The following is a 12,282-nucleotide window of genomic DNA, read 5'->3' as shown; positions in this document are numbered from 1 at the left end:
GGTGAGCATTGCAATATAGGACCTAAAGCCCCATAATCATGATGATAAAGCCAGGAATCTTCACGGGTAAGGCATAGCGAAGGAAAACCAACTTGGTATGAAATGGAGCTGTTGCCAAAACCCTTTCCAAAGTAAAATTTCTGCAAAAATTATGAGTTGCCAATGCCTTACAATAGGAACACTAACCTTCAGGACTTTCATTAGACTTTGATCAAATTCTTTGTGAAATTTTGATGTCAAAACTCTTAACAAGAAATAACATTGCATTTTTGGAGAAGACAATTTGGAATTCTAATACCAGAAAAATAGATTAGGAACACTACTTCTAATGTTCAAAGATTTTGCCAAATAATCCTGGACTATAAATCTGTTTTCTAATAATCTCATACTTTTCCTTGAGAGAATTTGAAAGAATTCGGGCAAACTCTTAGTCCCAAAATAATATTTAGCTCTGAAATAGAGCAAATGAGTTCCTCAAACCCTACGTAGAAGGCATTGCTTGGAGTTCATTTAAGCAATTAGCTCAAGCCAACACTAACAGGATGTGCTTTACCAATGAGAACTTTAATCAGAAGTTTTTTCAAAGGTTATAAGTTGAACCTTTAAATACTGTGAAACTACGGACACATGAAAATTCCATAGAATAGACATGACTACTGGAGGTCCTGCAATACTAAAAAGCACTAAATATACACACCATAATACCTGAAAAGACGAGATCTAATATCAAATACTCAAGTACGGAATCATGCATGGATCTGTATCCCTTAACAGCCGAAATTTCAATGTTTTCACAAAAAAGCGAACGTAAAATTTTAACCATCATTCAAATTAGTTTTTGTCAAAAATAGCCAACTATCCAAGAATGTAAGAAAAAAAAATAAATTGTCCAAAAAATGTCAAAATATGGACAATCATCCAAGAAATCTCTCAAAAAAATTGCCAATCATACCAAAAATGCAAAAGAATGGCCAATACTCCAAAAAAAATAATGGCCAATCATCCAATATCTGTCAAAAACTAGCCAATCATCTAGGTATAAAAGAACTCTCGGGCAATGATTCCTCAACCATTCTGAAAGAGAGGCCATCATCATGGTGAACACTTGAAGGTCTGCCCGAGAATGAAACATTGCACTAAACTCGGTAAATCTTTGACCCACTGATGAAACGAAGATATTTCCAAGAAATGTGGAAGTATGAGAAAATATGCATCTAGGAGTTTGTTGAAAACACCCAGTCTTTTCTCTTTATCAACCCCCCAGAAGAGGGAATTTCAATAGCAAACTTTGTGAGAAATTACATAATTTTGTTTCAAAATCTGTGCCAATGCTGTATTGCTAGATAATTCTGAAATAAGGCTGGTTCCTTGGACAAAGGAGAATTGGAGCCTGGAGGGATCAGGTACTCTTTTGACTACAGCTGGCAATCCAGGATTGGGACAAAGGCCATCCCAAACATGATGAGAGAAACTATTCCTCCAGTAGGGATTTGCAAGGAAGGACAACCAAACTGTTCTCTCATAAGATCTGGAGTCTAGTTAGAAACTCTTCTGGAATGCCTAAGAGTGGAATCCTGATGATATACCTCGGATACAAGAGGATTTCCTCTGGGTACAATTCCAAGACCGTCAAAGCAGACTTTAAAAGTCGGAGACTTGGATATCATTAGAAAGTGACTTAGTGTCACCAAGTATTGGTACCGACTCAAGCAACTACTTATTTATATACAAAACAAGACTCAAAATAAGGGAAAAATAGAAATATTAAATATTTCTGCGCCTCACTGTCCCAAGCATAAAGACAATTATTTTTATCTCTTGATAACCAAACATACAAAGGCTGTTGGTACAGCCTCAGTAGTCCTATCTTAAAACAATTTTATATAAACAGGTCAGATAATCCAAAACCAAATTAAAATTTTCTTCCTATAATACTAAAAATAACTCCTACTTCATAATCAGAAAAGTAGAGTATTTCATTTCAAGAAAGCTTAGATTGATTGATTGATTTAAAGTTTTCAGGCATCCTGACATCTGAGGACATTGACGCTGGTAACATTTAATTTATGTATACAAAAATAAAAAATAAAATAAAATAAAAAATAAAAGAGTATTCAGTTAAAGTCAAAAGTTGAATATTTTTCAGAAGACCTGCTTCTGAAATAAATCTAAAAATGCCGCTTGCATGGTAGGACACATCATTTCCAAGAATCTTGGGAAGGATGAACTTGCCACCCTCACCTCGAGCCTCAAACAAATATCTATTCCTTAAGTTGTTATAATTGGGGCATTTGGTCAACAAATGCCTTACTGTTAGAGGTACTAAACAGTCGTCACAATATGGTTGGTGTTGGCCCTTCAGCAGAAACTCGTGTGTCAACTGAGTGTGACCGATACGGAGACGACAAAGAGACTTCTCCCATTTTCGGGGCATCATATTATACCTCCAAGGAGATATGTCATTTGTTACCTCTCGCATTTTATTCCCATCTAGGCTATCCCATTGCTGTTGCCATTTATTGCAAACCAATTTCTTTATGTCAGGTAAGAAATCATTACAGGGAATGGGATACCTTCTTGGCAGCAACTCGGATGCAGCCTTCTAGCCAGTGAATCTGCCTTCTCATTCCCAGACACACCTACATGTGCTGGAACCCAACAAAATTGAACTGTTATACCTCTCCGTCCAATAATAAAAAGCCATTCTAAAATCTTTAAAACTAAAGGGTTATTAGAATTAAAAACTTCTATAGCTTGAAGGACACTTCTTGCATCATTAAAAATTGTAAAATTACCCTCCTTCTCCAACGCTATTTTCTAAATAGCGGTTAATATGCCATACAGTTCGGCAGTAAATATGGAAGCGGTCAGAGGAAGTGCACTTCTACAATTAAAACCATTACTATGTACTCCAAATCCAACGCCAGCATCAGATTTGGAGCCATCAGTATGTTCATTAAAAAGATACCTGGCTTCTAGGTCTGGAATTCTTATCTCCAATAAAATATTTACAAAAAGATATCTCTGGTAACTTCCATGGAGGCATTGATGATACCTTAAATGGAAGTACCTTATTTCTAATTATATCCAGACTATTTAATAATCGTTTCACCCGAAAGCCATAAGGTTGAGGAGATTTTGGGTGCAACTCAAAGTATGATGCGTGTCTTACAAGGCTTGCAGTCTGAAAGGCTAGTGTGTTAGGGAGTCTTTGCAATCTAAACCAATACCGAATAATGGAAGACATTCGGTAAAGGTCTAGAGGTAACTCTCCAGCATCAACAAGGAGACTTAGGATAGGCGAGGTTTTAAAAGCTCCAGTAGACAATCTAATACCTGCATGATGTATCGAGTCTAATATTTTTAACCGGCTTGGGGTGGCTGAAGAATATATTTCACAACCATAACTAATTTTGGAAAAAATCAAGGCCTTGTATAATTTTAAAATAGTATTGCGGTCTGCCCCCTGGATGTATGGGACAATACTTTTAAGATATTCAGAGCTTCAACACTTTGCTTTTAATGCTTTTAAGTGAGAAACCCATGTAAGCCTACAATCAATTATCAAACCTAAAAATTTAGCTTCTCAAGAAAGCTTAGACGTAACTACTACTTAAGCATCTGCAAAGTAGAGTATTTTAAGAAAACTTAAGAGTAACTCCTACTTAAAAGTCAGAAAAGTCGAGCATTTCAAAAATACTTCCTACTTTATTAACCAAAAACAGCATTTGTTTAGAGAGCCAACTTCCAAACTGAAAATTTAAAGACGTCTATTGGCAAAAACAATTGGCTCAAGGACGGGGATTAAATCAATCTAGAACAAGCTTTGGTTTATGATGATTACTATTATTATTATTACTATCCAAGCTACAACCCTAGTTGGAAAAGCAAGATGCTATAAGCCCAGGGGCTCCAACAGGGAAAAATAGCCCAGTGAGGAAAGGAAATAAGGAAATAAATAAACAAAGAGAACAAATTAACAATAAATCATTCTAAAATAAGTAACAACGTCAAAACAGACATGTCACATATAAACTTAACAACATAAAAAACAAATATGTCATAAATAAACTACAAAAAGACTCATGTCCGCCTGGTCAACAAAAAAGCATTTGCTCAAACTTTGAACTTTTCAAGTTCTACTGATTCAACCACCCGATTAGGAAGATCATTCCACAACTTGGTAACAGCTGGAATAAAACTTCTAGAGTACTGCGTAATATTGAGCCTCGTGATGGATAAGGCCTGGCTATTAGAATTAACTGCCTGCCTAGTATTACGAACAGGATAGAATTGTCCAGGGAGATCTGAATGTAAAGGATGGTCAGAGTTATGAAAAATCTTATGTAACATGCATAATGAACTAATGATTGTCTTTAATAAGTCGGAAGTTCTTTGTGGTATAGAAATCCTCAACACTAATGAGAATTAAAAGTACCAATATAACTTTGCACTTGAGATAGCAAGTTATTTCAACATTCTAGGCTAGGGGTGTAAGAATACTACCATCGTACATCCTCCGTCTCGTAGAAAGCGACTGAAAGAACAGTTGCTACCCTGCAGTCTTGCTTTGTAGCAAAAGGTTTGGCCCACTGCCAATAAATGTGGAACTGCTGCCATTCAGTTGGACTATTTAGTTATAGGTTAGACACACTGCCAATAACTGTGGTTGATGACTGCAACGGCACGCTATCGTAAAAACCCCTGCCAAATTATTGAGTGCATCAGACCACCAATGCCTTCACGTTGGGATAACGGTAAGATAGAAGATAGTTAATTCATAGATTCTATCCGAAACAAAAATGCAGAATCAAGTGTATAAATCTTAGAAATAGCAGTCTCCGAAGACTTGGAAGGAGAAGCAGCCTTAATTTATATTACTTATTTGATTACTTTTTTTCTAAGAGTTTATGTAAGAAACATACCACCTCATATTCTGTTCCGGCCTATTTTCTTCTTTTTTCATTTACCTGTTCAGAAGGATGACCAGAGACAGTACCTTTAAACTGGTCTTCTTGTTTGTTTACTCCATTGCTATGAATTTATTTTAAAGACTCATTTCATCTGTTAAGCTACTAGATATACAATTACCCAATTTGATTAACACATGGTGAGCTAGTGGTTGAGCTTGCAAGCAACTGAAAGTACAAAAACACGATGCAACAGATGCTATGGCAAAAGTTTCAAGATACATCTGGTGCTAAAGGAATCGTACGATAAGCCAACACAGCTAGACAGGAAATATGAGGTTGCTTAAAAGCACTTACTTAAGCAAGTGGAGGGATATTAGGATCTCGGTCTTCTGCCTCACAATCCAGTTGCAGAAGACGAGAATTTTGCATTAGAAAGGTCAAAACTAAATAATGAATCAGAGACTGCGAGAGGATCTCAAATCTGCAATGTGCTATACACCATCAGAACCCTTACTACATAGAACACTAGAACATCCACATCTGACTTTAGAAGTCAGGTTAGGGTCTGAAACACAACAGGTTACTTCAGAATGGTCGCCTTTAATTTTAGACTTGCTGGACTTCTGAGCTTTCACGAAAGAAGCAAATAAAATTAAGAGCTGTGAGGTTCATCACTTACAAGATAAAGAGCTGGATTTCCCCCTGAACCAAAAGCAAGTTTCCTTTTCCGGCTTAAAATTTCAATTTGGTCAGCAACTACAGAAACATACTTTTCCACGAGAGGCCTTGACAATCATCACAATGATTATTCAAATCGCAGTACTGTCCATGACAGAAAGCAAGAGAGTATGCGGATCATGATCACCCAGAAACTCTTCCCTGAATAATTTATGCTGTAGTATTAAACCCAGATTAAGACATCTCTAAACAGAGCTAAATCAGCCATGTCTGATTATTACAGGCACCCTAAATTCTTTATAGTGGTCAGCATCCCATCCCCATATATCTGATGAGAAACGCTAGCAAAAAATTAAAAGATGAAACTAATTAATGACCCCTGGTACCCATTCCATTATCATCGGGAAGCAAGGCGAAGACTGAAATCCCGCAAAAACTTTGCAACAGTGGATGGGCCATAACCAAACCGGGCTGCTACTCACAGGCTACAAAAATCGGGAAAGTGATCGACGGCCATCCAGTGCAGAATAACCCTCACCAGGAAGGACTGGGTAACTTGAAAAAAGCAAGGGTGAAGCTGTGCAAACCTAGAGATATCCACCACAGATGGAAATAAGCCATCAACCCTAAATGCCCATGTGGGGCAACAATATAAACAATGGAACACATGCAATGAGGGCGCCCACTGGGCCCTCATTGCTCGGATCAAGAGCTCAAGGGAAGCAATTGAAATGCCGTCCTGTGGGGTTTTGTCATTGGCACGATAATGTGCATACATACATATACCAAGGTACTCCCCCAAATTCTGGGGGGTAGCCAACATCAAAAAAAATGAAACAGAAAAGGGGACCTCTCCTCTATGTTCCTCCCAGCCTGACAAGGGACTCGACCGTGTTCGGCTGGTAAGGCTAATAATATATGATGATCAAAACCAAAAAATCGCTTTACTGAAAGAATAAAGTCTATTGAGAGGAAATCAGGAAATTCTTTAAGTTTTAGGGGTTGATGAAATTAAGCTTCCAGAGAGAAGCAATTTGATCATCAGGAGTTCATAAATCAGTTTTGATATACAAGTTGTTAAATGATAAAACAAATTAACCTAAAAATACCATACACAAAGTTAACATTGAATACTTGGAATAAAAACAAAAAGCAATCATGTGTGTTCCATAAATTTTGCCCATACTTAATTGGTAAAATAAAATGGTATCTGATAACTTTTGAACAAGAATTTAGTAATTTAATCTAATAATTTGTAATGAATTCGACACTGAGATTTGACAAATTATTTTTGAACATTTACTAATTTTGATAAATTTATACTAAAAGTTCTGAATAAGACATTTTGGATCAAGAATTTAGAATTTCAGAAAACCAGAAATTTAGAAACTTGGAATTTTCCTAGCAATATAAAAACTATTAATGAAACCATATTTACACGATTACTATTTTGATTAAAGTTTTTGCTGATTACCTTTAGATTTGACAATAGATTTCTGTGTCTTTCTAAATACAGTTTGAAATCATGTATACAATATAAAACTAAGAGATCAGTTCTTTGGCTTTCACATACAATCCTTTAACATCAAATACATATAACATTGATTGAGCCATTTCTTAACATTTAATCTATAGAATAGACTTGATACCATAAAGAAATTCAACCATTATTTTCTCTAAAACCTGAAGAACTTCTTAATGAAGTAGTACCTCAGGTTACGGGTCATTGAATACTAGCAAATCAGGATATGAGAATACATACAAAAATACAAGGCACTTCCCCAATTTTGGGGGGTAGCGGACATCAACAAACTAAAATCTAGAGACAAATGGGCAGTTTATATGAACAAGTAATAAAGATACCAGTATTAAATTTGTCTCTAGATAGGTTTATCAAAATCAAATCCGTATACAAAAAAACAATGACCAATTTTTCATAAAACGTAAATTAAGGGATTCAGTTAGCGATAGAGAATGTTATTCAAGAGAAGAATGATATTTTACCAGAATTATTGTGGAGGGAGGTTCTCCTCTCATTCAGTAACCCAAACACTCTCCCTCCTCTCATAGCCACCTCAAGTCAACCAACCATAACTCTCCTCGAAGATAAAATGCAACTTAAATCAATTCTATTTTCCATTGCAAATTAGTGCAATTTTGAAGGGTAGCCGACATCTAAGAAATGAAACCAAAAACGGGACGTCTCCTCTCTATGTTCCTCCCAGCCTGAAATAAAAAGAAAATTCATCAAAAAGGTCACTACTGTACCTTCATTTCTGCAACTATCAGAATTTAGTAAAAATTTATCATATGACAATAGTAAAAATGCTTTATTACCAGGCTGATAAAACTTGAGTGGCTGCCTCTGAGTGAACCAAATTAATATCCTGTCACAGTAACAATTCAAGTAAACAGACCACAAAGTTTATCCCCAACTCGACCACACCCCCCCCCCTCTCATCACTACAAAACCATTAACATTTCTTCTTTCCAAAAGCTATTCTTACTTTAACCCTTTTACCCCCAAAGGACGTACTGGTACGTTTCACAAAACTCATCCCTTTACCCCCTGGACGTACCGGTACGTTCTTGCAAAAAACTGCTATTTAATTTTTTTTTTTTTTTTTTTTTTTTTTTTTGCATATTTTTGATAATTTTTTGAGAAACTTCAGGCATTTTCCAAGAGAATGAGACCAACCTGACACCCCTCTGACAAAAATTAAGGCTGTTAGAGCAATTTAAAAATATATACTGCAAAGTGTGCTTGAAAAAAAAAAAATAACACCTGGGGGTTAAGGGTTGGAAATTTCCAAATAGCCTGTGGGTAAAAGGGTTAACAGAGGCATTCTCCTCTTCCATCAAAACCTCTTCTCTCCATCTCATCCTTCGCCTTATCTCGCCATCTGATTCTCTGCCTCCCTCTTGATCTTCTCCCATCAACAGGTTCCTGCCAAGCCCTTCTCACTCCCTCCCCACCATCCATGCTCAACACGTGGACATAACATTTCAGTCCTGACACAACATACTGTTTATCATTCAATGATTTAAACAAATTGAAGAGTACAAAAAACTGAATGACCAAATACTATAAGACCATTGCAAACAAAACTGTTTGACATGCTCATTGTTTACTATAACCTCCAAATATCAAAGGATAGTTTATCAAGATTATAGGAAAACATGATAGCACAGAGATCATAAAACAGGTAGTACTATTTTGAACATTAATCTTGTCTATTAAATTGGCTGATTAGAATGAGGTTTTTCTCATAAAAACCTATAAGGTTGTCTTAGATGGCAAGAAAAAGAATGTCTATGAAAAATTAGCAATAGTGCCCTTTTAAATGAACATTGATATTTTTTGTATCAACATGAGAATACTGTATCTATTCAAATCAAAATTTTTTACATACATTAATCAATTGCAAGTGTATAAGTTATCTCAAACTGCAACAGTATTTTTCATAATTTCATAATTTCAAATATTTCTTTTTTTAGACAAGTAATAAAAACCTAAGATCTTGATTGATTCCTGTGGGAGAATTCCATCTGTTAATATTAGGGTTGGACTTATGATTTTTGTCCACATGGCCCAGCATTGCAGAGAGAGGACCATTCTAAACTGGGGTGCAATAAGGCAAAAACACATGAATTAAACTGCGAGGTAAAATTTCAAGGTAGGTCAGATAGAAAGATGGGGAGGAAAAGCAAGAAAAGAGGTCAATAGGAATAAAAATAAAGGGGTACAGTTACGGATAGAGATAAAATGAGTATCTACTGTACCTAGATATTAGCTCGGTATAAATGTCTACGAAGTATGGCCATAACAGAACGTCCGCTTGTAGTCGTATCTCACTGGCTATAGCTTACACCTGAAAGATAAATGAGAAAATCAAGAACACTGCAAGGATACCTATGATTTTAAAAACTAATAGAATAAAATGCAGATCGCAACTTTCAAAGGTTTTTTGCATACATCCCTCAGTTCCTTCTCTATACAAACCAATGTCAATCTGTTATAAGTGAATCTGTTTGTATGTTAAATTTGTGATCAACTTATCATACACGAGTATTAATGAAAAACCTTTTACTCTCTTCCTCTCGAAACTCAATAGATCTAACTCCACTCTCGAACACACTTATCTGTAATAGGCTGGTTTCACTGATTACCCTCTTCTCATTCAGGAACAAACCTTTAGGGGAGAGCTGTTAGGCTAAACATGACTGTGAAGTTTCGATACTGATTTACAGTTCTTAAGAAGAGAGCTAAAAGCATACATGATGCTTAGTGGAAAGATTAGACTGGATTGTAACATCTGAGATGCATATGAGAGTGCTGGAACTAGGGAGGCCAAATCAGCAATCTACACAACCACTACAGTAGTACAGAGATCAAACTACCCAGAACTCAAACAATTCCGTATTCAAGCAATTTTCAACCATACAAGTATTTGTTTTATACAGTAAGAATAATGACCTTTTTAACCCTTTTACCCCCAAGCTATTTGGAACTTTCCAACCCTTAACCTCCAGGTGTTTTCTTTTTCAAGCACATTTTGCAATATATATTTTTTAAATTGCTCTAACATCCTCAATTTTCGTCATAGAGAGGTCAGGTTGGTCTCATTCTTTTGGAAAATGCCTTAAGTTTCTCAAAAAGTTATCGAAGATATGCAAAAAAAATTTAAAGAGCAGTTTTTTGCAAGGACGTACCGGTACATCCATGGGGGTAAAGGGAGGAGTTTTGTGAAAAGTACCAGTAAGTCCATTAGGGGTAAAAGGGTTAAGAGTACATGTACTATGACTCATGAACTGTTGGGTGCGATCACTGAACTCTGTTATAGGTGACGTGTGTTAGTCTGATACGTGACGTGTTTGTACCAGAGATTGAACAAAAATTTGGCGGTTTAACCAACTTAAAGGACATTAATGAGTTCACACACTTACCCATGGAGAGAGGCTTGTCCAAAAACAGGTGTCTCACCCAATTCAAAAGTGCAAAACTTAGTTCCGTTAACTTTTTCATCAATAAATTCGGCGTTTATTCATACAGAATGGTTCCTAAAAAGTTTAGTAGTGGCACTGTTTAGAAAACCACAACAGAATTAAGAAAGAAGATAATTGGAAAGGCAGGAAAGTATGTCTGCATGACTGACACTTCCAAAGAGTATGGGATTTCTATTACAAGCTAAGCTATAAGTCTAGTTGGAAAAGCAGGATGTTGTATGCCCAAAGACTCCAACAGGGAAAAATAGCCCAGTGATGAAAAGAAACAAGGAAATATATAAACTATAAGCAAAGTAAAAAATAAAATATTTCAAGAACAATAATATTAAATTAGATCTTTCATATATAAACTATAAAATTAGAAAAAAAGGAAAAACAAGATAAAATAGTGTGCCCGAGTGTACCCTCAAGCAAGAGAACTCTAATCCAAGAACAATCGTTTGATTTTGGAATGTTCTAAAACCAAAATTGACTATTAGTCCAAACTCTTTAAGGTTAACCAAGGCTGCTTTGACGAATTTGAAAAAGAACGAGCATTGATAGCATTCCGAGGTATAGGGAGGCCGCCACTTAGATAAAACTAATGAAAATTATTTGGGCAATTTTCAAGCTACATAGTCTGGATGATCTTTTCACCGTGACGATGTGGGCCTCTCTTGGAAAAGCCCGAGGAGGATTTATACCACACATGACCCTTTTACCCCCAAAGGACGTACTGGTACGTTTCACAAAACTCATCCCTTTACCCCCATGGACGTACCGGTACTTCCTTGCAAAAAAAATGCTATTTAAAATTTTTTTTGCATATTTTTGATAATTTGTTGAGAAAATTCAGGCATTTTCCAAGAGAATGAGACCAACCTGACCTCTCTATAACAAAAATTAAGGCTGTTAGAGCAATTTTAAAAAAATATACTGCAAAATGTGCTTGAAAAAAAATAACCCCTGGGGGTTAAGGGTTGGAAATTTCCAAATACCCTGGGGGTTAAAGGAATAAAGATAGGGCACTGCTTGGGTATAAACTTATGAAAGATACACTAACTCTAATGAGGTTTGGCAATGCAACTGGGGACCTAAGATCAATCCCTTACTTATTTACCATTTCAAAATCTCAAGGTTTTTCAGGAAGAACCGCATGAGGGACAATTATTTGATGTGGAGGGCTGGTAATAAATCCCGGGTAACTAACTATGAATGCAAGAGTTGATGGGAGAAGTACAAGAGGAAGGCCAAGGTTTGGGTGGATGGATGGAGTGAAGGAAGCTCTGGGTGATAGGAGGATTGATGTGAGAGGGGCAAGAGAGCGTGCTAGAAATAGGAATGAATGGAGAGTGATTGTGACGCAGTTCCGGTAGGCCCTGCTGCTTCCTCCGATGCCTTAGATGACCACGGAGGTACCAGCAGTAGGGGATTCAGCATTATGAAGCTTCATCTGTGGTGGATAATGTGGGAGGGTGGGCTGTGGCACCCTAGCAGTACCAGCTGAACTCGGTTGAGTCCCTTGTTAGGAAGGGAGGAACGTAGAGAGTAGAGGTCCCCTTTTTTGTCTTGTTTCATTTGTTGATGTCGGCTACCCCCCAAAATTGGGGGAAGTGCCTTGGTATATGGATGGATGGGATACTGCAAAGTGTGCTTGAAAAAAAAAAAAACAACACCTGGGGGTTAAGGGTTGGAAATTTCCAAA

At 36.6% G+C, this 12,282-nt stretch overlaps 1 long non-coding RNA gene across 1 annotated transcript in view; it reads right to left on the bottom strand.

The window, feature by feature from the left end:
• Nucleotides 1–1,504: 1,504 nt before the first annotated feature.
• Nucleotides 1,505–12,282, bottom strand: part of LOC137636009 (uncharacterized) — a 53,341-nt gene continuing 42,563 nt past the window's right edge. Inside the window, exons 4-5 of the long non-coding RNA XR_011042882.1 lie at nucleotides 9,375–9,463; nucleotides 1,505–7,817 (exon numbers count right to left, since the gene is read on the bottom strand). This is a non-coding gene — a long non-coding RNA (uncharacterized lncRNA). The remainder of the gene's footprint in view (nucleotides 7,818–9,374; nucleotides 9,464–12,282) is intronic.

The sequence above is a fragment of the Palaemon carinicauda genome, unplaced genomic scaffold, assembly GCF_036898095.1.
Source record: "Palaemon carinicauda isolate YSFRI2023 unplaced genomic scaffold, ASM3689809v2 scaffold21, whole genome shotgun sequence".
NCBI classification, from domain to species: domain Eukaryota; kingdom Metazoa; phylum Arthropoda; class Malacostraca; order Decapoda; family Palaemonidae; genus Palaemon; species Palaemon carinicauda.
The sequence above is the reverse complement of the archived record's forward strand: the minus strand, read 5'-3'. Positions and strand labels throughout refer to the sequence as shown.